Here is a 27531-nt window from a genome sequence, read left to right on the forward strand (position 1 = left end):
CCGAAGAATCGCTGTCGAGTTCCTCTCTGGCGGCGCGTCGCCGCCTTGCTTTGTCGATCCTATTCTGAGTAATTTCATCCCGAGCGTCTCTTGCGTGGTGCTTTGAGCCGCTGGCCTGCAACGTGGTCTTTTCCTTCCATGGAACTAGATTATCTCCTAATATCGCGAGACTTTCTAAGGCACCACGGTGAGCCTGAGCCATGGATCCTTCAGGACGCTGGTTAATGAGGTATGCCGCAAGGTTGGCTGTTGCTCCCGCAACGGTTTTTGGCCGTGGCATGCCCGCGGTGTCCGTAGTCATAAAGGACTTGGTCAAGTTTGATGTTATCTCCCTTGCATCATCTTCCGAAAGCCTGGACATTCTTGATCGATGCTTGCCTCCTTGTAACGGCCCATGGTAGTACCCCTAATAGATTTGTTTGCTCGTTTTCATTTAGGCATCATCATGCATACACCATAAACATGGTTTTGATAAATAAATATTATATTTAATGTAAACCCTATTTCCTTATTTTCCTCTCATATGGTTCTATAAGAGCCCTCTTTTAATCTTTGCTTATTTAACAAAACCCTCTAGTTCTTATTGTATTTAAAATCCCAAAGAAAAATAAATATTTTAAAGCCTTGCAAAATTGTTTTACAATAAAAACAAAGCTTTTCAAATGTTTTGCAAATTCTCCTCTCATCCTCCTCTTTCTGCAAGAAATTCGGAAGAAGCAGAAATATGCCAGGGAGCCAACAGGATCAGACCAAGTCACCTTACTCCTCTCACAGTCGCTCCTCCACGCCATCTCTCTTTCTCTCCTCCTAGCGTGTGGTCCTCCATCTTATCTTCTGGATGTGGTGCGCTTCTTCTCCACGCCAAGTCTCCAGCTCCACCTGCTCCCTTTCTTTCCTCCTCTCCACGCCAACAATCAAAGACCACCATCAGCCAATCCAGTTTCAGACACAGAAAACCATCTCCAACCTCTCGCCGTCGATCCGCCAGCTCCGGCCATCCCCCGATGATCTGAGACTACCAATAGCTGCGCCTTGATGCCGCGGTCCTCCTCAAGCCAAGAAATCGAGCCGGGGTGCTCCATATCATCGCCAGCTTCGTCGTTTCCTCTCCGACCACGGCGAAGAAATCCCTGTTTCCGGCCGCCTCCGACCTCGTCCGCCCCATCCGAGGTGTTCATCAGTTTCCTGGTGAGACGGCGCCCCTTTTCCCCCTCTTCCCCGTCCTGATTGCTCGCTGTTCGGCGACGCCAATTTCTGACGGCTTCTCTTCTGTCCGAGGTCGCCACCATGCCCATCGCCTCCGTCCAAGACCGTGCTCCTCCTCATCCGCCCGTGCCCTCCTTCGTCTCCCGGCGTCATGGTCGTCCTCCGCCACGCTAGCGCCTCCGTCGACGCCATGGTGAGCTCTGTCCCTGATACTTTTTCTTCACCGTCGCTGTAGACATGTAGCCTCACCGTTTTCCGCACAGAGTCGAGCTCTGGTTCCTAGTTGGTTGCACCAGCACGCCGTGCTCCCTCCTGCACCGCGCACACACCTGCAGCAACTCCTGAACACCTATGGCGCCTCCGTTTCGTGGTCGTCGTAGTCAGTTGTCTCAGCCGCGCGTGTCTCTGTTTCCGCTTGGTTCAGTTCGACAATTCAGTCTCTTCTCTTCAGTTTCGTCAGTTACGACCATCGTCCCAGCATGCCAAAGTCGCGGCTGTTGCTGTATCTAGTTCTACATGAGTAGATCAGCAGCGTAGTGGCATGCTCTATTCCGATCGGTGCAGCAGGACAAATATCGATCCCTACAGCTACCATATAGTCCCTTCCCTTTCCTATGTCTTTTATTAACTAATCCAGCTCTACACGTCACAGTATACATATCAACAAGGTATCAGCCGAGTTTTGCTCTCCGTTTTGGTTTCAGATACAAGCTCTGTTGTTTTACATGTCTGTAATTCTGTAGATGCTCAGGCCCTGCTGCTATACGTGGCCAGCGCTGTTTTGCTTCTGGGCAGTACATGCTTTTATCCATCCACAAGTGCAGACTCCAATTTTCAGCTAGCTGCCTGGTTGCTTAGCTTCACCGTATGCACATCCATCCATTCACCTGCTAGCCTGCTTGTTTAGCTAGCTAGACACGACATCAATTCATCCAGCTGCATGTGTGCATGCTTAGCTGTTTCCAGGGTATGACTCTGTTTTTCCCTTCAGTTTTTCGTGAGACAAAGCACCACCTCCCAGTTCCTTTCTATCTAGCCTGCTTCTTCTATTTTCAACTGCAAAACATGTTATTTTATATCTTTTATTCTATAGCTGAAAACCAAACATGTTATATATCAATTTTAATCAGAAAAATGCACTGAATATGAATATGTCATCCATTCATCTGTTTGCATTCCGCATCATGTCGAGACATGATAGTTATGCATATTCACCTCACATATATGCGGAGTATTTCGGATGTCCAACTAGGGTTTTCCCCGCTCCGTTTAATATTGAAGTAGCTCACTCATGCCTTGTCTTTGCCATGCTAACAAACACTTAAATTTGCCGGTAGAAATGCAACTCTAACCTAATTTGTTTGTCCGGGGTTCCGACTCCGATTAATATGGATAAGTTGCATCGCATCGTCGTTGCCATGTCATGCATATCATCTCAATCATGCTGGATCTTATTTACCCGTAGTAGTAAGACTTGCATCCGTTGTTTGTCCAGCATTTGCTTCTTCCCGGATAGGATCACGAAGTGGTGTGGTGAGATACAACAAGTTCTCCGGATGTCCCTCGGCAAGTTTTAACAGGCAAGCATTTTCCCTTATACTCCTGCCCCTGCAGAAGTCGCTCACCTATTTTATTTTGCCTTCTCCCTCATGCTATCCTTAGGTTGCGTTCTTGTCACGTGTCCCTTCCACTTGCTTACCTCAAGCAGCCCATATTGCCACCACCAACCACCAACCTCCTACAGCTGTTGTTTGGTTATCGGGTCTGCCTTGCGAGTCGTAGTGCATGCTAGTGTTGTTTATATCTCGTTACCGTTACCGCTATCTTATCGGGTTATCTGTTGGGGAATCATGACACATGGGCTATGGATATATTGTTGGAGATAATCATGCTTTACTTATTGTTAACAACTAAAATGATAAGCAGAGGCATCTGTGAGCCCCTTTGCGAAAGCATCGGAACTTTGACTCACTAATGTCCCCTAGGACCCGAGTTCTTGTTATCTGTTCTGAGACTGAGCGCTCTAACCACACGTGGGTATGTTTCTGGGTCTCCCCTCGACCACTACCGGAATCTACAGCTTTGTCCAGTGGCCACAACTAGTTTGCAATGTTTTACCATTTGTTGTTGCGTGCATGCCAGCCTGTTACTTATTTACTTTGGGAAGCCCCTGGGTGCCATGTATCCCTTGTTTCTGGTATGCACGTATAGGTCGCGGAGCCGCTGCGAAGTGGTTTATCGCCCCAGTGTGTGTTTAAACCACCTAGTACGCTGTCGCAAACAGCTAGGTCCGCTTCGGAGATACGGCCGAACTTCGATACGGGTTCAACTTAGTTAGGTGGCTTCCTGGACATTGTTGTCGTGAAGGAGAGTGCGTGTCGTGATATCCACCTGTCGTAAGTGGGTTGATCGTGCGTGTGGGCACATTTGGGCACCCCTGCAGGGTTACAATCTTATCGATAAGCCGCGTCCGCGGTTATGGACAACTTGGAGCTGTATGACTCGACCATAGACAACTTACACCTGTTGCTTCAATCATAATAACTTGCGTAGTAAGTTAGCACAACTTCAATAATAGAATAAATGGTTAAAACTTGACAACCGTGTGAGTGCCTTTGTAAGTACCTCTTTCCGAAGGGGGAACACATCGGCTGTGTTATGTTTACAGTGCGCTCTCTCATCTTCTCTGATTAGACGAATGTTGTAGAGTGTCTCTATAGGTTTTTAGTGCTTGCGCGCTGCCGCTTAACCCCACCATATTGCCTATGACGTTCCTCTTGCGTCCTCTAAGTCCCCTGCGTGCCTCAAGTACAAAGGACGACTGGTTGACGAATGCTTATACGTCTTGAAGTCTTGTTAAGTACGAACCCGTACTTATTGCTGCTTCTACGGGATATAACCGGGCAGGTATGAAGATATGTTCGATGAAGACAACGTTAGCAAGGTTACCCTTCCGGCTTGGCCTGGGCAGGGTTATGGACGCCACTGGTTATCTTCAGGACTCTTAGTCCAAATTTGTATCTTGTCCGTACTCGGACGTATTTGATCTTCTGTATGATTTGGATCTTTGTATGTACCTATTTGTATTCTTGACTCGCTGGAGTCGTTGTTGTAATATATGTTTCTTGTGGGCTCTATTGTAATCTTGTTGTAATGTTACCGCTCGTGAATGATTCCACCCGCATCGCGTGCATGCTTCGGCGTGTACGAGGCGCTTGGTGGTGCGTCTCCTAAAATCGATATCGTGCGGATTTCGGCGGATTCGCTGGGATCCTCATGGTACCGGTTTTGGGGCGTCACAAGTTGGTATCAGAGCATCAGGTTGACGGTACCCCACTAGTCCAGCCTTTAGGATAACCTTGCCAACGGTCGTTGAGTTTAGAGTGTCAAAACTATTTTTCAAAATTCGTTGGATAGTTCTGATTAGCTCTATTTTTCTCCTTACCTATATTCTTTCTCCTCTTACCTATGCGAGTTTTGAGTCTTCTCTCTTATCTGAGTTTTCCGAGTCTTAGGTTCCGACGTGGATTGGACGATCTTTGCCCCTCACCTATCAGGTCCGATCTTCAGAGGCCTCGACGAGAGCGCATCATCGACAACGGAACAACGACTTCTTGTTAGTGGTGTCGCCGATCAACACGGAGCAACAACTCTTGTTAGTGGTGTCGAGAAGATCGACACGTCGCGCGAAGACCCGATAGCTCACCTCTCTCCCCTGTACCTGGACGTGGAATCTCGGGGCGAGATTCCTTGTTAGTGGTGTCGATTGTAACGGCCCATGGTAGTACCCCTAATAGATTTGTTTGCTCGTTTTCATTTAGGCATCATCATGCATACACCATAAACATGGTTTTGATAAATAAATATTATATTTAATGTAAACCCTATTTCCTTATTTTCCTCTCATATGGTTCTATAAGAGCCCTCTTTTAATCTTTGCTTATTTAACAAAACCCTCTAGTTCTTATTGTATTTAAAATCCCAAAGAAAAATAAATATTTTAAAGCCTTGCAAAATTGTTTTACAATAAAAACAAAGCTTTTCAAATGTTTTGCAAATTCTCCTCTCATCCTCCTCTTTCTGCAAGAAATTCGGAAGAAGCAGAAATATGCCAGGGAGCCAACAGGATCAGACCAAGTCACCTTACTCCTCTCACAGTCGCTCCTCCACGCCATCTCTCTTTCTCTCCTCCTAGCGTGTGGTCCTCCATCTTATCTTCTGGATGTGGTGCGCTTCTTCTCCACGCCAAGTCTCCAGCTCCACCTGCTCCCTTTCTTTCCTCCTCTCCACGCCAACAATCAAAGACCACCATCAGCCAATCCAGTTTCAGACACAGAAAACCATCTCCAACCTCTCGCCGTCGATCCGCCAGCTCCGGCCATCCCCCGATGATCTGAGACTACCAATAGCTGCGCCTTGATGCCGCGGTCCTCCTCAAGCCAAGAAATCGAGCCGGGGTGCTCCATATCATCGCCAGCTTCGTCGTTTCCTCTCCGACCACGGCGAAGAAATCCCTGTTTCCGGCCGCCTCCGACCTCGTCCGCCCCATCCGAGGTGTTCATCAGTTTCCTGGTGAGACGGCGCCCCTTTTCCCCCTCTTCCCCGTCCTGATTGCTCGCTGTTCGGCGACGCCAATTTCTGACGGCTTCTCTTCTGTCCGAGGTCGCCACCATGCCCATCGCCTCCGTCCAAGACCGTGCTCCTCCTCATCCGCCCGTGCCCTCCTTCGTCTCCCGGCGTCATGGTCGTCCTCCGCCACGCTAGCGCCTCCGTCGACGCCATGGTGAGCTCTGTCCCTGATACTTTTTCTTCACCGTCGCTGTAGACATGTAGCCTCACCGTTTTCCGCACAGAGTCGAGCTCTGGTTCCTAGTTGGTTGCACCAGCACGCCGTGCTCCCTCCTGCACCGCGCACACACCTGCAGCAACTCCTGAACACCTATGGCGCCTCCGTTTCGTGGTCGTCGTAGTCAGTTGTCTCAGCCGCGCGTGTCTCTGTTTCCGCTTGGTTCAGTTCGACAATTCAGTCTCTTCTCTTCAGTTTCGTCAGTTACGACCATCGTCCCAGCATGCCAAAGTCGCGGCTGTTGCTGTATCTAGTTCTACATGAGTAGATCAGCAGCGTAGTGGCATGCTCTATTCCGATCGGTGCAGCAGGACAAATATCGATCCCTACAGCTACCATATAGTCCATTCCCTTTCCTATGTCTTTTATTAACTAATCCAGCTCTACACGTCACAGTATACATATCAACAAGGTATCAGCCGAGTTTTGCTCTCCGTTTTGGTTTCAGATACAAGCTCTGTTGTTTTACATGTCTGTAATTCTGTAGATGCTCAGGCCCTGCTGCTATACGTGGCCAGCGCTGTTTTGCTTCTGGGCAGTACATGCTTTTATCCATCCACAAGTACAGACTCCAATTTTCAGCTAGCTGCCTGGTTGCTTAGCTTCACCGTATGCACATCCATCCATTCACCTGCTAGCCTGCTTGTTTAGCTAGCTAGACACGACATCAATTCATCCAGCTGCATGTGTGCATGCTTAGCTGTTTCCAGGGTATGACTCTGTTTTTCCCTTCAGTTTTTCGTGAGACAAAGCACCACCTCCCAGTTCCTTTCTATCTAGCCTGCTTCTTCTATTTTCAACTGCAAAACATGTTATTTTATATCTTTTATTCTATAGCTGAAAACCAAACATGTTATATATCAATTTTAATCAGAAAAATGCACTGAATATGAATATGTCATCCATTCATCTGTTTGCATTCCGCATCATGTCGAGACATGATAGTTATGCATATTCACCTCACATATATGCGGAGTATTTCGGATGTCCAACTAGGGTTTTCCCCGCTCCGTTTAATATTGAAGTAGCTCACTCATGCCTTGTCTTTGCCATGCTAACAAACACTTAAATTTGCCGGTAGAAATGCAACTCTAACCTAATTTGTTTGTCCGGGGTTCCGACTCCGATTAATATGGATAAGTTGCATCGCATCGTCGTTGCCATGTCATGCATATCATCTCAATCATGCTGGATCTTATTTACCCGTAGTAGTAAGACTTGCATCCGTTGTTTGTCCAGCATTTGCTTCTTCCCGGATAGGATCACGAAGTGGTGTGGTGAGATACAACAAGTTCTCCGGATGTCCCTCGGCAAGTTTTAACAGGCAAGCATTTTCCCTTATACTCCTGCCCCTGCAGAAGTCGCTCACCTATTTTATTTTGCCTTCTCCCTCATGCTATCCTTAGGTTGCGTTCTTGTCACGTGTCCCTTCCACTTGCTTACCTCAAGCAGCCCATATTGCCACCACCAACCACCAACCTCCTACAGCTGTTGTTTGGTTATCGGGTCTGCCTTGCGAGTCGTAGTGCATGCTAGTGTTGTTTATATCTCGTTACCGTTACCGCTATCTTATCGGGTTATCTGTTGGGGAATCATGACACATGGGCTATGGATATATTGTTGGAGATAATCATGCTTTACTTATTGTTAACAACTAAAATGATAAGCAGAGGCATCTGTGAGCCCCTTTGCGAAAGCATCGGAACTTTGACTCACTAATGTCCCCTAGGACCCGAGTTCTTGTTATCTGTTCTGAGACTGAGCGCTCTAACCACACGTGGGTATGTTTCTGGGTCTCCCCTCGACCACTACCGGAATCTACAGGTTTGTCCAGTGGCCACAACTAGTTTGCAATGTTTTACCATTTGTTGTTGCGTGCATGTCAGCCTGTTACTTATTTACTTTGGGAAGCCCCTGGGTGCCATGTATCCCTTGTTTCTGGTATGCACGTATAGGTCGCGGAGCCGCTGCGAAGTGGTTTATCGCCCCAGTGTGTGTTTAAACCACCTAGTACGCTGTCGCAAACAGCTAGGTCCGCTTCGGAGATACGGCCGAACTTCGATACGGGTTCAACTTAGTTAGGTGGCTTCCTGGACATTGTTGTCGTGAAGGAGAGTGCGTGTCGTGATATCCACCTGTCGTAAGTGGGTTGATCGTGCGTGTGGGCACATTTGGGCACCCCTGCAGGGTTACAATCTTATCGATAAGCCGCGTCCGCGGTTATGGACAACTTGGAGCTGTATGACTCGACCATAGACAACTTACACCTGTTGCTTCAATCATAATAACTTGCGTAGTAAGTTAGCACAACTTCAATAATAGAATAAATGGTTAAAACTTGACAACCGTGTGAGTGCCTTTGTAAGTACCTCTTTCCGAAGGGGGAACACATCGGCTGTGTTATGTTTACAGTGCGCTCTCTCATCTTCTCTGATTAGACGAATGTTGTAGAGTGTCTCTATAGGTTTTTAGTGCTTGCGCGCTGCCGCTTAACCCCACCATATTGCCTATGACGTTCCTCTTGCGTCCTCTAAGTCCCCTGCGTGCCTCAAGTACAAAGGACGACTGGTTGACGAATGCTTATACGTCTTGAAGTCTTGTTAAGTACGAACCCGTACTTATTGCTGCTTCTACGGGATATAACCGGGCAGGTATGAAGATATGTTCGATGAAGACAACGTTAGCAAGGTTACCCTTCCGGCTTGGCCTGGGCAGGGTTATGGACGCCACTGGTTATCTTCAGGACTCTTAGTCCAAATTTGTATCTTGTCCGTACTCGGACGTATTTGATCTTCTGTATGATTTGGATCTTTGTATGTACCTATTTGTATTCTTGACTCGCTGGAGTCGTTGTTGTAATATATGTTTCTTGTGGGCTCTATTGTAATCTTGTTGTAATGTTACCGCTCGTGAATGATTCCACCCGCATCGCGTGCATGCTTCGGCGTGTACGAGGCGCTTGGTGGTGCGTCTCCTAAAATCGATATCGTGCGGATTTCGGCGGATTCGCTGGGATCCTCATGGTACCGGTTTTGGGGCGTCACACTCCTCCGTGGGTACTTCGAGAGGCACTTCCCTGCGAGCCCCTTCGTCGCTCGCTGGATCGGTCTGCTGCAGATAGGCGTCTCTCGAGGGTGGCTTGCTCCTTAGATAGGCGCTCCCGATTTTTCTCCAATATGGAGCGGTAAGCATTGAGAGTGCCAACCGTGGTTCCCGCCGGAAGTGGTGTGTTGTTGAGCACGGCTGCCTTGGCTGCTGCCCACTCCTCCTCTGCGATGGTGTGGTCGTTGTTGTTGTTGCTGGCGCTGTTCTCAAAACTAGCTCGCCTGCTGGAACGGGGGGTGCGATCTCCATCTCCCCTGTTAGCAACATAAACTTGGAGGGACGCCACTCTTCGGGTGTCTCCTTGGGTGATGCTGTCGATGTTGTCCTCTCCCGACGAATACTGGGCATTGCAGATGAACGGAGTGTCGCTCGACCCTAGCCCGTGCCTGGTGTCGCAGTTCATGCAGTAGTACGAGGTTAGCTCCGAGGACGTGGGATCATCGGATCCAACCGACATGGAGGACGCTGAACGGGGAGTTGAAGGCGCGGGCGAACTCGACGGGCTTGTCAGACCAGCCGAAAGGTCAAGTGACGATGATGCGCTTGGACTCGTCGACCTGGAGATCGGAGATTCCAGCAGCCGAAGAATTCCTTCTGAGTTGATGTTGTAGTGGACGCTCCCGAAGGTCATCTCCATGTTGCCTTGTAGACCGGAGAAAGTCGAGCGAGACGAATCGCTATGTGGGGTGAACTCGTAGGAGCCGAAACGAATCGGGCTTCCCACACGAGGCGATGACGGTGTTGATGAAGCCGCCGATGACATGACGGGTTCAGCCGATGTCCGATCTTGTGCCGACAGGGTTCCCACAGACGGCGCCAATTGTTGAGGGTACTCCTCGCCAATGCCCTCCGATAGGGGCTTAGGGTTGATGGAATCCTGCAAGCCGACACGAGACATCGGTTCACAGACAAGCGGGGAGAGCAATTTACCCAGGTTCGGGGCCCTCGATGAGGTAAAACCCTTACGTCCTGCCTGTCTGTTCTTGATTATGATGATAATGGGTTACAATGGGGTGCCGAATAGTTCGGCTGAGATCTCATCAAGATGGGTAATCGCTAAGGTGACCTAGCTCTAAGCTTTTGTTGGCTAAGATTGCTAAGATTGATCGTGTCCCTCGGCAGCCCCTCTCCAGGCCTTTATATAGGAGGCCAGGTCCCAAGAGGTCTAACCGAAAATGACTAGGTTTACAATAGTTTTAGATCCGATCTTTCCTTGTTCGGCTGCTTCCTTGTCTTGCCCGTCAAGGAACCTTCTGGTGCACCGTCCTAGTGGCCCGCCTTGCTTCCGAGTGTCTTCATGGGCCTCCAATTAGATGGTACAGGATAGGGCAGATCGGTTACCCGAAGGATAGTGCCCACGTCAGTCGGATCCGATAATACCGCGTCCTCGGAGCTAACCTCGTACTGCTGCATGAACTGCGACACTGACACGCGTACATCACGCGACCGTTGGGAACCCCAAGTGGAAGGTGTGATGCGTATAGCAGTAAGTTTCCCTCACTAAGAAACCAAGGTTTATCGAACTAGTAGGAGTCAAGAAGCACGTTGCAGATTGATGGCGGCGAGATGTAGTGCGGTGCAACACCAGGGATTCCAGTGCCAACGTGGAACCTGCACAACACAACCAAAGTACTTTGCCCCAACGAAACAGTGAGGTTGTCAATCTCACCGGCTTGCTGTAACAAAGGATTAGATGTATAGTGTGGATGATGATTGTTTGCAGAAAACAGTAGAACAAGTATTGCAGTAGATTGTATTTGATGTAAAAGAATGGACCGGGGTCCACAGTTCACTAGAGGTGTCTCTCCCATAAGATAAATAGCATGTTGGGTGAACAAATTACAGTTGGGCAATTGACAAATAGAGAGGGCATGACCATGCACATACATGATATGATGAGTATTGTGAGATTTAATTGGGCATTACGACAAAGTACATAGACCGCTATCCAGCATGCATCTATGCCTAAAAAGTCCACCTTCAGGTTATCATCTGAACCCCTTCCAGTATTAAGTTGAAAACAACAGACAATTGCATTAAGTATGGTGCGTAATGTAATCAATAACTACATCCTCGGACATAGCATCAATGTTTTATCCCTAGTGGCAACAGCACATCCACAACCTCAGAGGTTTCTGTCACTCCCCCAGATTTAATGGAGACATGAACCCACTATCGAGCATAAATACTCCCTCTGGGAGTTAAGAGTATAAACTTGGCCAGAGCCTCTACTAATAACGGAGAGCATGCAAGATCATAAACAACACATAGATAATAGATTGATAATCAACATAACATAGTATTCTCTATCCATCGGATCCCAACAAACACAACATATAGCATTACAGATAGATGATCTTGATCATGTTAGGTTGCTCACAAGACCCGACAATGAAGCACAATTAGGAGAAGACGACCATCTAGCTACTGCTATGGACCCATAGTCCAGGGGTGAACTACTCACTCATCACTCCGGAGGCGACCATGGCGGTGAAGAGTCCTCCGGGAGATGATTCCCCTCTCCGGTAGGGTGCCGGAGGCGATCTCCTGAATCCCCCAAGATGGGATTGGCGGCGGCGGCGTCTCTGGAAGGTTTTCCGTATCGTGGCTCTCGGTACTGGGGGTTTCGCGACGAAGGCTTTAAGTAGGCGGAGGAGATAGGTCAGGGGGCTGCATGAGGGCCCCACACGCTAGGCCGGCGCGGCCAGGGCTTGGGCCGCGCCACCCTACTGTGTCGCCAGCTCGTGGCCCCACTTCGTATCATCTTCGGTCTTCTGGAAGCTTCGTGTGAAAATAGGCCCCTGGGCGTTGATTTCGTCCAATTCCGAGAATATTTCCTTACTAGGATTTCTGAAACCAAAAACAGCAGAAAACAACAACTGGCTCTTCGGCATCTCGTTAATAGGTTAGTGCCGGAAAATGCATAAATATGACATAAAGTATGCATAAAACATGTAGATATCATCAATAATGTGGCATGGAACATAGGAAATTATCGATACGTCGGAGATGTATCAGACACCAGGCACGGGCTAGGGTCGAGCGACATGCCGTTCATCTGCAATGCCCACTATTCGTCGGGAGAGGACAGCATCGACAGCATCACCCATGGAGACATCCGAAGAGTGGCGCCCCTCCAAGTTTATGTTGCTAACAGGGGAGATGGAGATCGCACCCCCCGTTCCAGCAGGCGAGCTAGTTTTGAGAACAGCGCCAGCAACAACAACAGCGACCACACCATCGCAGAGGAGGAGTGGGCAGCAGCCATGGCAGCCGTGCTTAACAACACACCACTTCCGGCGGGAACCACGGTTGGCACTCTCAATGCTTACCGCTCCATATTGGAGAAAAATTGGGAGCGCCTATCTAAGGAGCAAGCCACCCTCGAGAGACGCCTATCTGCGGCAGACCGATCCAGCGAGCGACGAAGGGGCTCGCAGGGAAGTGCCTCCCGAAGTACCCACGGAGGAGGCAAACATCGATCAAGAATGTCCAGGCTCTCGGAAGACGATGCTAGAGAAATAACATCAAATTTGACCAAGCCCTTCATGACCACAGACACCGCGGGCATGCCACGACCAAAGACCGTCGCGGGAGCGACCGCCAACCTCGCTGCATATCTCATCAATCAGCGCCCTGAAGGTTCCATGGCTCAAGCCCACCGAGGTGCCCTAGAAAGTCTCGCGATATTGGGAGACAATCTGGTCCCAAGAAAGGACAAGACTACGTTGCAAGCAAGTGGCTCAAAACACCACGCGAGAGACGCTCGGGATGAAATTACTCAGAGTAGGATCGACAAAGCAAGGCGGCGACGCGCCGCCAGAGAGGAACTCGACAGCGATTCTTCGGATGAGACCCAGGAGAACGACGGCGAGCTTAGGGGAGCCGATTGTTTAAGCTACAAAATTCGGGAGGCGATGCCACCCAAGAAGTTCAAACCCACCACTACCGACGCCGCCAAGTACGATGGGAAGCAGGAGCCGAGATCCTGGATAGAGGATTATCTGCAGACAGTGATTCTGCAAAAAGGGAACCAGATAGCAGCAATGCAGTGCCTGCAGCTTTACCTAAAGGACTCAGCACGAGCCTGGCTAAGGGGTCTGCCGAAGGGTTCCATCAAGTCATGGGACGACCTAGTAGAAGCCTTCGTCGCCAACTTCCAAGCAACCTACAAAAGGCCCGTCGGGATTGAAGAGTTACGGCATTGTCAGCAAAAGCAGAAGGAGTTGATGCGCGCATACATCGGGAGATTCACCAAGCTCCTGAACGCTGCGGAAGACGTATCTGTCGACAGAGCAATCGACGCCTTCAGTGATGGCATCCGACGTGAAAGCTATATAGAAGAACTTGGACGCAAGAAGCCGAAAACCATAACCAAGTTAATGGAAATCGCCAACAGCTGGGCCGATGGCGAAGACAACGTTCGAAAGCCACGACAGTAGCCGACGATTTAAGAAGATGACCAGCCGAAGCATGATTCGGGTGGTCGAAGGGATCACAACAAGAGAAGGAAGAACCACAGCTACGATGACAACAACTTGGTGGCCGCAGGCTACTCTGATCGGCAGGATGATTGCTACGATGACAAGCGAGATGATCGACAGGACGGTAATCGGAACAACTCTGGGAACCGTGGCAACTATAAACCACGACAACAGAGAACCCCCGAACTACCCTACGCTGAGCAGATCAACGCCCCCTGCTACCTGCATTCATATACCGATTCCAAGGATGGTAAAATAAAGTCTAGCCACCTGCTCAGGGACTGTCGGCAGTTCATCGATATGCATAAACTCATCCAGCAGGCAGCCAGCAACAGCTACCACCACCACCACCATCACCCCCACCGCAACACCAGGTCCAGCAAGCTCAACCTCATCAACCCAACGAGGCATTTCCACCACCACGTGGGCAGATGAGTATGATCCACAGGACAGACGTTTCAAGGAGAGAAATGAAGAAGCTCACCCGAGAAATCAACCTGGCAGAAAGCATCATGGCGAACATCCCTGAGTATGTCAAGTGGTCGTCTCAGAACATCACGTTCAGCCGAGCGGATCACCCGATGACTATACCAAACCAGGACACGCTGCCCTAGTGGTCAAAGCACAGATAGGAGGGTTCAAGATGAGCAAAGTCTTCATGGACGGAGGAAGTGGACTCAACCTGATATTCCTTGACACAATCCAAAGTATGGGGATCACCATGAGAATGCTAGAAGAATCAGATACCCGCTTCCATGGGATTCTCCCTACTTCACCAGCGTACTCTCTTGGCAAAGCGTACCTGAACGTCGTCTTCGGCAAACCCGAAAATTTCAGGAAGGAGAAGATCGAGTTCGAAGTCGTGAACTGGGAGTCGCAGTATCACGCTATACTCGGGAGACCAGCTTATGCCAAGTTCATGGCTGTACGGCACTACGCATACCTCAAGCTGAAAATGCCTGGGAACAATGGGACAAACATTACAGTCCATGGAAGTTTCTCACGCTCGGACAATTGTGATCGGGACTTTCAGAAGATTGCTGCTAAGTTTGGCCTGAGGCAGGAAATTGCTGACCTTCCGCCGAAGACCTCGTCACGCAGTATTAAGGAAGAAGAACGCGTTACAGGGGCAAAGAAGAAGTCTGACGACCCCGCTCTTGAAGCTTTGGCAGTACAAACTTCGGCAGCCCAAGTTTCGGCAGCAAAAGCTTCGGCAGTTGACGATGCAGAAGATATAGGAGGTAGCAAGACACTGACAATCGCTGCCCAGATCCCTGGCGAAGTCGACGGCGCTTCAAAAAACACCAACACGGTGACCAAGCCAGAAGATGAGAAGAACCCCTTCAATACTTAAGCAATCTACTAGCATTTAGTTTCATTTTCCTTTCCAAACAGGGCTTCCCTTTTTCGCCCTTTAGTTTCGTATTTACCCTATTAATGAGAACTTAAGTTTAGATTCCTTGTTGAGCATTGCAGTAATTTAAAGCATCTATGACCGCGCCACCGTGAACCTTGCTTACAAGCAACGGTACAACGTACGCGCGGCAGAAGATCGCGCCCCAAGGGAAAAGCCTCTACGAGTGCTGCAAAGAAAAACAAGGACATTAATCCTTCCCTCTGCTTCAGATGCCTCTACGAGTGCCGTACAAAGCAAGAGTTTGGAAAATATAAACACAACCCACGTTCGATATTTTACTTATGGAAATATCAAAGAACAATGGGCTCATCGGCAGAATCATTGCACCCGAAATATTCGGGAGTGATCCGAAACTTACAATCGGTTGAAAGCAAAGTTGCGCATACAACAGGTTTAGCAAAACCTGCAACACGAGCTGATCACTCATAATGATTTGCTGACCAACCAGTATACATACATCTAACGGGCAATTAAGATTTGCTCCTTCAAAAATTTGCCAACGGCATCAACATGGTAAAAGTACATATTCATGTATTTACCAAATAAAAAGTTTCGGCTTAACAATCCTAACACTTCGATGGACTAGCCAAAGCAATTTATTTTACAAAAACAACTTTAAACCCTGACATCACCCTTGCGGAGTTTCCCTTTCTTCAGGTACCTTTGACTCCTCCTCAAGCCTGTCGACAATTATATTGGCGGGCAATAATACCTTCGGATACAGTGCTTCCAAATCACCAGTTACTTTGGCAATAGACAGCAAACTTGCTGAGGGATAACGAGCAAGCACAAGGGCAAGTGTACACCTGGCCCCTGCAAAAACTTGAGCTCGCACTAAGTCCCGAATCTTCTTGGCGTTCCTAAACTCGGACATCGAAGTAAAAAGTGTAGGGGGAATTGCGTTTAAAGGGAACATCGTCTTCCAAACCACCCTCATAGCTTTGTAGCACTTGTCAAAGAATTGGTGGACTTGTTGGACCCGATCCTGAAATTTCGCGACAGCCGAAGCCTTCGAGTGTTCCACTTGAGAAAATCTCTTCGGATGAGGATAGCTGGGTTAAAGCATGCACTCGCTCGTGTATCCGCTTGTTCTCTTCCGCACGGTTCAAAGCTATGACTGGCAAATGAATCAATAAAGAATCAGACAAGGCGTTGTTGACAAAAGGGCAAAGGAATCAGGAAACTTACAGTTCAAACTCTCGGTAGCTTTATGCAGCTCAGTAAGAGTGTACCGCTCCACGTCGGCTGCAATCTCGCTCTTCTTATTGACAATAGCAGCTAAGGCATAAGTGCTGCGCAGGTCCTTTTCCATCTGCGTAATCCGATCCTTCATACGCTGGATCCGATCACCTTGACGAAGAGCACCCGAAGAGTCGTCAACAAACGAGGACACTGGGAAGAACTGCAGGAAACACCGTTACAAAGGATGATGGATATGGTACAGCTGAGCATCCGAAGTAACTCCCATCGGGAGAAATACAAGAAGAAATATCATAACAAAAGTGTGCTAACAACATTGCTAGCACGGAGTTTATTACAAGCATAAGTTTTGCAGCAGAACAATGTTTCACATCAGCTCGAGCATAAGTTTGTTACAAAAATCAAGGGGCATGGGTCTGAGTCGATAAACTGGGTCCAGCCGACGACTTCCTTGATGAAACCAGTTCAAGAAGCTGGCGAGCACAAGTAAGGGCAGACTCTTTAAAGGCGCTTAAGTCAACAAGCTGCCCTTCTTGCTCTTTCGATGGCTCCTTAGTCATCTCTTCGATATTACCCTTAAAGCCGTAACCCATCATAAGATGGAAGGCAAGGACGGCACCATAAGTGCGTGATGTAGGCTTGAATACCTCGATAACCTCCTTGGTGTCAACCGCGAAGGCATCGATCAGCTGCCCCAGGGTCTTGTCCTGCTTGGTCTTGGGGAAAATCATCAAGTGCATCCGCGCCAGGGCACCCTTTCCCTTTACAAGAAGCTCCCGCGTAAGCTGGTGAGAGGCAAGAGTCATCGACATAGCATTTGCCGGAGAATTGTTTGGAACTCTGTCCAGGGCATCAGCAGGGATGTTCGCCGCTTCTGCAGGGGAAAGAAACAAAAAAAAATACATTGGCAAAAGGATCGAATCCATAAGTGCATCAATCGACAGAGGTGTACAAAAAAGATTACCAAGTAAAGCCAAGGAAGACTGATGAAAGAGTTCATCCTTTTCGGCTGCCCGAGCTTCAGCAGCCAGCTTGGATGCTTCCTCCTCCTTCAACTTCTCCTTCAGCTTGCCCAGTTCCTCCTTCAAGGAGTCGACCTCTTGGCGAGCCTCAGCAGCTATCTTGACTGCGCCATCCAATTTCGAGGAGGCAGATTTGACTTCCTTTTGTAGCCGAGCCTTGTCAGCTTCTAGAGAAGTGAATTGGGAGGCGAAGGCCTCCAAAGAGGAAATAACGCCTCGCAGGTCCTTAAGAAAGAAAGATGATTTACCAAAAAAATTTAAACAAAGCATGCTCCAAGAAATTTGCATCACAATCAGAAAAGGACTTACGGAAGGAGGAGTCACGGCGGCAGCAGTTGGAGGAACATCTTTCCCCTTGGAAAGGGAAGAAGCTGTCGATACTTGAGCCACAGGGGCTGCCTTAGGAGCCGAAGCTTCGGAAGCCACTACGACCGGCGGGGCAGCGTCAGATTTGGCTTTTTTAGACGGAGGCTCGATAAAGCCTTCGTCGCTGCAAAGATGAATGATTGACAATGGTTATAAAAGGAGTATGAAAAATAAAAGGGCTAAATGTAACTTCAGAAAAGAAACTGCTTACATGTCGAAGAGATCATCTTCATCGGCAAAGCCGCCGGTTGATCTCTTCGCAGGTGAAGCCCTAGCCTCCTCCGCAGCTGCATTAACAAAGGCATCACGATCAGCGTCGTCATTACGCACTGATCCATCTGCGTCGCGAGCATCATCGGCTGAGGAAGGAAGGTCGGTGTGAGCAACTTCAAAATCTATCGGACCATTATATTCGTCCTCCGGGCCTGTGTGCTCGACAGTTTGAAAATCTACGGGGATTGAGGAGCCTCTCCCCTCAGAAGTATCATCCGGCGAATCATGCATATTTCCCGAAACTATGGGGATCTGTCAAAGAAAATAACAAGTAAGAACAATGGTAATTATGTCGGCTAAGTAAAAGCAGCATAATGGGAACGTGAAGAAAGAAAAATACCTTTGATGGTGGGTCAGCGTCAAGGGGAGCATAAGCAGAAATCAACGGAATCGAATCTTCCTGTCTAAAGGAAGTAAGGCGACGGACTTCGTCAAGCAACTCCTGGACCTGAGTACAACCACATCGGGTGAACTCTGGCCATGACAGGTTGGACTCGGCGTTTCAAGAATACCGCTGCCACCTCTGTGCCGATCATAGTTTGGCCGTCGGCCTCTTTGATTCGGAGGAATTTGGCAAATAGTTCTTCGGCTGTTACTCTTTCGTCGGGTGAGAGAATATTCTTCCAGGAATTCTTAGGCTTGGCTTCGGAGACATCGGCAAAGCAAGGAAGCTGAGATTCAGGTGACAGGGAGTCCTTGATGTAAAACCATTTCAGCCTCCACCCTTGCACGGATTCTCTCATTGGGAAATTGAAGTAATTGACCTCCGAACGGGCTACAAACCCCACTCCTCCGGTGACAAAATATCCATTACTGCTGCTGTATCTCTTCACATAGAAGATCTTTTTCCACAGCCCGAAATGAGGTTCGATACCCAGAAACGCCTCGCAAAGGGTGATGAACACAGCAACGTGGAGGATTGAGTTGTGGGTAAGTTGCCATAGTTGAATTTCATACGTTCGCAAGAGATGGAGGAGGAATTCATGAGTGGGAAGCGAAAGGCCTCGATATAGGAAAGATAAGAACATCACGGTAAAGCCGGTAGGGGGATTAGGCCGAGAAATCGCACCTGGAAAGATCACATTTCCCTCGTCAGAAGATATTAATCCCAGGCTTCGGGATCTCTTCTCGTCACGCTTGGTGACGGTTGATGCTACCCAATCTCCGGGCTTGACCATTGAACTTGATGGCGCTGGCGGCGCCGGAGCTAGGGGAGGAGCGTTCGAAGCGCTCCCCTTCGAAAGAAAAGAGGAGGACTTGGCGGCGGCGCCTCCGCTGGTGGAACTGGCGGCGGCGGCAGGATTCTTCTTCTTCACCATTGTGAGATCTGACGAAGATTGGAAAAGCAGTGGTGGCGGCGCAGCAACGGCAAAGGAAGGAAGAAGGAGAAGAATGAGAAGATGCTACGGAAAATGTGGAGAAGATTAGGGATTTCTCGCCCTTTGGAGATTTTGAGGAGAAGTTAAGAGCTGTGTAGGCACGTGTTGTTGCTACCGGTTCCTTTAAATGGATCTTTTCAATTAAAGATTGCAGGAATCAAGGAGACGCCTTGGTGACTGTGCGAAAAGGGCCAGACAAAGAAAGAATAGGCCCAGCTGGATACGTCCTGTCAGTCAGAATCAAGGTCTCAGTATAGCGTCATCAGTGACATCATGAAAAAAACTAGAAACATTCGAAGGAAAATGAAAAAGTTATCGGATGAAGGACTTGAGTCTATGCACGGATTGCAAGCATCCGTACCTAGACTCGGAGGCTACTCCCATCGGGAGCGCTGACGCGCACCCGATAAAATGAAGACTCGAAGGAAAAATGTTTTGGAGGAAGAGATAATTACTCGACTTAAGTCTACACCCGGCTGCAAACACCCGCGCCCAGACTCGGGGGCTACTCCCATCGGGAGTGCGTGATACGCACCTGACAGAATGAGCAGTCGAAGGGAGAAGGGATTAAAGAAAAATTGTTTGAATAGCTCGAGTCTGCACTCGGTTACAAGCATTCGCACCCAGACTCGGCTGCTACTCCCATCGGGAGCACGTGACGCGCACCCGATAGAAGTTTTTTGCACTCCAGGATCATGCCCGGGGACTTGATTCTGTGTAGGGTAACGTTGTTTTGCCATCGGCAGTTAACCAACAAAAGTTGGGCACGTTACTCATTATCCCTTGCATAAAGAAAATATATCGGATGACCTATGAAGATTTGCAGAAAAAACTTTGGCAGAACGAAATATTCGAGTAGTATAACTTGAGTCTACGCACGGATTGCAAGCATCCGTACCTAGACTCGGGGGCTACTCCCATCGGGAGCGCTGACGCGCACCCGATAGAAGAAGGTGAAGCAGATTCAAGATGAATAAGGACAATGAAGGAGAAGAATATCAGGAGGAGACATGTTTTAGTCTCTACCCGAACTATCTTCGGCTAGACACTCGGGGGCTACTGATGTGGGCACTACCGTTCGGGTAACCGATGTTGCCCTATCCTGTACCATCTAGTTGGAGGCACATGAAGACACTCGGAAGCAAGGCGGGCCACTAGGACGGTGCACCAGAAGGTTCCTTGACGGGCAAGACAAGGAAGCAGTCGAACAAGGAAAGATCGGATCTAAAACTACTGTAAACCTAGTCGTATTCGGTTAGACCTCTTGAGACCTGACCTCCTATATAAAGGCCAGGAGAGGGGCTGCCGAGGGACACGATCAATCTTAGCAATCTTAGCCAGCAAAAGCTTAGAGCTAGGTCACATTAGCAATTAGCCATCTCGACGAGATCTCAGCCGAACTATTCGGCACCCCATTGTAACCCATTATCATCATAATCAAGAACAGACAGGCAGGACGTAAGGGTTTTACCTCATCGAGGGCCCCGAACCTGGGTAAATTGCTCTCCCCGCTTGTCTGTGAACCGATGTCTCGTGTCAGCTTGCAGGATTCCATCAACCCTAAGCCCCTATCGGAGGGCATTGCCGAGGAGCACCCTCGACACCAGCCTTAGTTGGGGCATACTTGATAAGAACCATCGATTTCCTATTTTATGACTAATGCAACACTATTTTGTTACATTCTATTAAAATTCGTTGTCTTGTACTCAATGATACCTACTAAAATAAAGAATTAAAAGTCGGATATCTATTTTGGTTCATAGGTCTAGTTGTTCTCATTGCCCAAAAAATATTTATTTAAATGATGAAATAATCCGGAAAAAATCTAGTTGTACATCCGAACATTCTATGTGTGCACACAGAATGTCGCAAAAAGTAACATCTTATGGGACTTGTGTAAAAAACAGTTTTCCGTGGTTCATATACTATCTTCTCACAAGGAATTTTTTGTCGTTTACAGCTCAAAAAAATATTTCTGCACAAAAAATTGTGCATGAACATATCATTTCTGGATGTACGTCCAGATTTTTTGTAGAATTTTTAACATTTTAAAAGTTATTAATAATGCAATTTTTATTATAGGTGCATTTGGACCCACGTGCCAAAACACCATGTCTGAGGGAAGTTCTCCATTTTTAACAAAGTTTTTGTGCACGAGCTGCACCTACGTCCTACTGTATGGCCATCTGCATCATTGATAAGTAAGACATTTGCAGTTTTCACCACAAAGATCAACCATCTTCACCCGGGAAGCGAGTGCACGCGTACATGCATCCTTTGTCGCCGAAAGACGGCACTGTGCGGTTAATCTGGAGGGTAGATTAAGCATGTCAATTCAGCTCCATCACTCTGTGATAACCTGCTTCGGTTCCATTCTCCATTATCCAGAATAGCTGGCCGGAGTTGGTTTAGGTTGGCGCCGGAGTAGTCTAGGTCTTAGATCTGTAGGTTTTCTTTGTGTGTTCCGGCCTTTGCTGGCGTTTTGGGCGTTCTGCCCGTAGATGGAGGCAGAGCTCTGGATCCCGGCCACCGGATCCATGAAGCTTCTAGGGATGTTGCTGTTCTTTCTTCTGCTCCGGCGGCCGGAGGGAAGCAGGAGTGTCGGCAACGCCGCCTTCCCCAATAACTTGGTGGCTTGCCCTCCTGTCCGGCCGTGGTGGCGAGGGGGAGCGTTGATCTGATGCGGTGAAGCAATCTTCTGCTCCTCCCCTTGCTGGCCATGGTGGCCTGAAGGAGTGGAGCCAATATCTGCTGATTTTGGAGCTGGGAGGTGGAGGCTCCTGTCGCCGGAGCTATTCGAGGTAGTGGGTGTCTCGGCTGCACGCTCTCCAGGTCTGCCGTGGTGGCGAGGTGGAAAGGTGCGGCGATCTAGCTACTGTCCAAGCTCAGCATCGACGACCCCTGCCTGCATGGTGCTATGTGTGGTTCTTCTTCGTCGAGCTCAATCACGCGGATGGCCTGCTTGCCTTCGCGATCTTCTGCCAGCATGGTGGCATCTCTCCAACCTCCTGTGTGGAGGCCCTTCCTCCAAGCGGCTGGAGCTCGGCGATAGGCTTCCACCCAGTGGTTTGTCCCCGGTGGTTCCATGGCATCCAGTGGCGACGGAGCTTCGTCGGATTCGGGTGTTCGAGCTTATGCGCCCAGTTCCTTGGCGGCGTCGCCTTGAGGATGCCGACGGCGGGTGGCGGAGACGCCCAGGGACCTGATTGCGTTTCCAGTATTTGTTCCAGGGTGTTTTCTGTAATTTTAGAGGACCTTTCTTCAAATTCTTGGCTTCTCAGAGCGAGGGATGCTAAAGGGCCTCTATGTAATTGTACCCGCCACGTGTGTGTTGAATGAAACTTCCTGGGCCTTCTAGGCCCTATATTTGTTCAAAAAAATAAATATGCAGAACTAGCACATAATTAGTCAGGGAAAGCTCCTAGCACTTTAGCACACAATTAGTTAGTGGCGACTGCTTCCATAGACCCCCAACGTCGAACGGGTATGTTGAGCGGAACACAAGGACGACCCAGATTACTCCGCGGCGAGGGGCTGGATCGTCTTTTCAACTTTGATTTGGGTATAGAAATGCCCGCTCCAAAACCCGCAGGACCCGTTAGCCCGAGAAGGTACGCGTATCACCGCGAGAATACATACACGCCCGTACCTCTTCCGCGTACATGCCCGTACCCCTTCCGCATACATACCCCTTCCGCGTACACGCCCGTCCATGCCCACGGGTCCACACACGGGTCCACGCCCACGCGCACAGTCCAAAAGAGTCCACTACTTTATCCCCAGTCGGCCGCATCCCCTCCCCACCATCCCCATTTCTGGCAAAAAGCAGAGGAGAGAAAACCCTAACCCTAGTTCTTCGGCGAACAAAGCCTCTCTCCCTACACTCCCATTTCTTGGGCGAAGCACAGATCCGGCAATGGACATGAACTTTGCCGCGGCTGCTGCTGGTTTGGAGGGCGGAGAGGGAGCGGCTGCGGCTGCGGGGGCGGCCGCGGGAGAGGTTGCGGGAGCGGGAGCGGTTGCGGGAGCGGGAGCGGGAGTGGCTGCGCCTGCTGGTGCGGTGGCGGACAGCGGTGCGGGAGCTGCTGGTGCTGATCTGGGCGGCATCGCTGATGCGGTGGCTGCTGCTGCTGCTGCTCGCGCCGCTGCCGAGAGAGACGCGGCGTACAAGGAAATCGACGCCATGTACGAGGCCATCCAGTACGTCCAGCCCTGCGAGGTAAAGCTATGTCTCCCCTCTCAGATCTGGTAACCCCTGCAAAGTAGATGTAGTAGATGTGCGTGGATGCTATGTCGATCTGGTAACCGCAGCTATGTCCTCGAGTACATCGAGCCCTGCGAGGTAGATCTACTCCCTCCGTCCAGAAATAAGTGGATGCGCGTGGTTTTGAAGAGACATAGGAACTTGATCTTGACATGTTCACACCTGGATATTTCAGGCTCTGTGTGTCATCATCTAGCATTTTATTTCTTTGGTGGTAGCCATTTACATTATTTGAAAAAGTAGGACTCACAAAATCATCTTGTATGTTTCTGAATCCTTTGTCCAATGGACTGGAAAACTTCTCTCCAAATTTACCATTTATCTAGGGACTTGCCTCGTGATCCTATGGGTACATTTATTTGGTTCAGATGATGGACTAGCAGCAACAAACATTGGCGAGTTAATATTACTAGTTGAATGCCCGTTGTGATCTTGTATCCAAAGCAACAAACATTCATTTTTCTTGCACTTCTTCTACCATTGTGATCTTGTATCCAAAGCAATAAACTTTGTATTAAAATCATTACTGTCTACCACTATAACAAGACGATATCATTCAAACTATTGTGGATTCAGCTAAATTATTCTCAAACAACAAATAAGATACAACTACTAAATAAGTCACTTGCCTAATATAAATGAAAGTTGCAGTCATACTAAGTTGGTTTGCAGCTTCTTCATATAGAAATGAGCCTATTTGCCGTCGGGGATTGAAATGGGTCAAGAGTTGTAGGTTTGCTGTTTACCATGATTTTAGACGCAAGAATGTATGATAAACGACTTGAGAATCACTTTTTAATACAGACCTCTCATTTGAATTTTTAAACAAGAAAAACATAGTTAACAGAGTGTTGAACCGTGTAGAAAAGCAATATAAGGTACTTGTAGTTTTCCCCATGATATAATCCACCAATTGATCATGATTCATGTCCTTTTATGGAACTTAAGTAGCTATGAGGCTTGTTACATGTCAAGGACCTGGTATGTCCTCGATGTCTGTCACCGTCGTCAACTTTGATGTTTGTGTTGATAATCAATGCCGATTTCATCAGCTGGCCAGCCAGCCCCGCTCGCTCCCCCTTCTCCTTCCTGCTGTTCTACTCACCTTCAAGTCCTCTTCTTTGCGGTCGACAACTTACACCCCTTCTCCTCTTATGGTCTTCAATGTTCTGCACATCTAAATTTTTACAGACATAAATACTAAACATATGTGCTGACAAGTGTTAAACAAGGAAAAAGTATTGGTATTTCAAACCTTGATTGTGGATCAGGTCCTTGCCCCGTTTCCCTGTAGATTCAGTGAATTATGGGAAAGCTTTTTTATGTAGATCAACACTATATTGTTCTGTGCCAACATATGGAAAATAAAGAGTATGTCAGATGGAAAACTCATCATTTACATCCTGATGTATGTATCAAACAAACCAGAAATAATATTTATTATATCAGCTACTGCTTCATGTCTGCCGCTTGCATAAGAACATAAAGTCCTAGGGAAATTCAAACTTATGCTTAAATTATAAACAGAACAGAAAAATAGTAATTGGACTTCCACTAAGAAAAATAAAAGATATGTTCAAATGAAAGCTACTGCTTTCTTCATGAAAAAAGTACTATAGGAAACAAAATCAGCAACATATGTGACAAGGTAACCAAAGATGGATTGCCTTTTGACAACCTGCAAACCTAGAAATTTTAGGTGGTTGAAGAATGCCTACCTACAGTTGATTTGTTTTTGGATGTCGTAGAAACTCTTAGTAAGCTATTATTTTTGAAATTATTCATGCTTAGTAGTGACTCTTCAGGTTTGCCGAATGTGTGGAAATTCCTTTCTTGGTGGTATGTAAATCTTGTACCAAGATAGAAAGCATAAATACATTATCTTTAACAGTTTGTAAATCGTGTATCCAAACTCCCATGGTTAAAGTTTGCTCGCTATGTTCCTCAGGTATGAATTGTAAGAATTACTCATTAAAGTTAGCAGTTAATATTAAGAAGATATGAACTTTGTGAATACCATACCATGTTCTACATCCTTTAGCCGCTTCCTCACATGTGCCCCTTTATTTGCAGTACAACACAGATGACGACGTTGACGAGGACAACTTTGAGTCCTACGTGAAGAGGCAGGTCAAGGGATTCGAGTCTCGGATTCTGAAGACAGTGCGTAGGGAAAGGCATGCTTGCCCCTTCTGTCCCTGCAAGGTGAAGGACGGCGCGCTGGCTTCCCTTGAGATGCATGCTATGGACACTCGCGATAGCGCCGCGAGTGGCAGGGCAAGGCTGACCACGAGGCACTTGCAAGGTTTCTGCTGGGTCCTCGCCTTCCCCGTTCCGGCAGGATCCTCAAGAGGCGTCGCAACATCTGAACCTACCATGCATGCCTCAGCCCAATGCTCGCCGCCGTATATATGTTATGTCCTTGGAGCTTATTTCTGTCTGGTTGTAATGGATAACTAAGAACTTTTAGGTTTAATGTGTGTACGTAGAACCTTAAGTTCTACTTATGAAATTTCTTAGTGCTAAGAACTTATATCTCCAGTGTTATGCATGAATGTCTGCTTGTTTAGATAAATGCTAGTTATGACTGTTATGCATGAATGCCTGCTTGTTTAGATAAATGCTAGTTATGACTGTTATGCATGAATGCCTTGTTTAGATAAATGCTAGTTATAACTGTTAAGCATGAATGCCTTGTTTAGATAAATGCTAGTTATAACTGATTACTCTTTTATCTAGATAAATGCTAGTTATAACTGTTATGCATGAATGTCTTGTTTGTTATTCTCATGCATAGATTGTTTCTCACATAGACTGCTCAGTCTCCGTAGCCAAACTTGTTCGATCCCTCGATAACAAAGTCATTGCCACGTAGAGATGTTAGCTAAAATCAACAAGTTTGATTACCATAGAAGGTACAGGTAAGAAAGGAGTAAAAAATAGTCACATATGAGTTCGAGGCAAAAAATAGTCACGTATTTGTGTACTTGTGATTATTTCGACGTTGACTAAATAGACCATGCACCATTCCGTGTTAAGTCTCCTAGGTTTCTCACATGAAATAACCATGCACTCAGTTGGACTCACCCTGGCAACCCCATCCACATCCACATCCACATCCATCCACTTGATTTGGCATCGAAGGTTTCGTGTGAACACACGAAACCTTTAAAATACTTTTTTTGGTATTTTTATTTCAATTTCCACAAACTAATACATAATTGGGACATGGTTTTCCACAAACTATTACATATTTTGAACCATGGTGGACACAAATATAAAATTTTGCAAAAAAACTAAACCTAACTAGACCGTGCATCGAAGGTTTCCTGTGTTCACTGCTAAGAAAGAACACTCGGGCACACCCAGTCACCCAAACTGGAAAATCCAGCGGGAGGATGGTGCCCTTGTTGGTTCTACCGATGAGGCGAACACCCAGAAACTTCCGTGCACGTATTCGCTGCGAAGAAACAACACTCTTCATCAGTCGTCCTCCTCGTCGGTGCTGTCGCCGTGGTTGTCGTGGTTGTCCCGGCGGCAGCGCGTCTCGTCGAAGACCTTGACGCTCATGTCCCTGTCGCCATAGTAGGAGAACAGGAGGATGAAGCCGGCTTCGAGTCTGTGGTGGCACGCGAACTTCTCCCAGCCGATGTGGAGGTACATCTTGACGCGCCCGTCGTATATCACGTCGACGATCCACCGGTAGAAGCCGGACGAAGCCTCCCGCAGATGCAGCGTGCTGGGCGATCGTCGCGGGCGACATAGACGGCGAAGGGGACATGAAGTCTCTAGATACCGCGTGGGTCGCCCTTGAGTACGAGGACGAACTCGAACAGCACGGGCCCCTCCACATCCATCTCCGGCGATGAAGCCGATGGTGTGGCAGGCGACGGCGAGCGTGCAGCTCTGCCGCGGCCACGGCCACGACCACGGCGGCCTCCGGCTCTCCCAGCCATGGCGTCAACTCTT

General features: G+C 48.2%; 1 long non-coding RNA gene across 4 annotated transcripts; it reads left to right on the forward strand.

The window, feature by feature from the left end:
- The first annotated feature begins 426 nt into the window (after positions 1-426).
- Positions 427-26136, forward strand: LOC139830700 (uncharacterized). Of its 4 annotated transcripts, none has more exons than XR_011743934.1 (6): positions 427-1399; positions 2702-2786; positions 4114-5778; positions 5869-5989; positions 7292-7376; positions 8704-8939. It is a non-coding gene; the product is annotated as an uncharacterized lncRNA (long non-coding RNA). The 4 variants fall into 4 exon arrangements; XR_011743933.1 differs by having other exon boundaries at positions 434-1188; positions 1279-1399; positions 4114-5989; XR_011743932.1 differs by lacking the exon at positions 8704-8939 and adding an exon at positions 25636-26136 and having other exon boundaries at positions 429-1399; positions 4114-5989.
- Positions 26137-27531: the final 1395 nt, after the last annotated feature.

Source organism: Lolium perenne, chromosome 4 (assembly GCF_019359855.2).
Source record: "Lolium perenne isolate Kyuss_39 chromosome 4, Kyuss_2.0, whole genome shotgun sequence".
NCBI classification, from domain to species: Eukaryota; Viridiplantae; Streptophyta; class Magnoliopsida; order Poales; family Poaceae; genus Lolium; species Lolium perenne.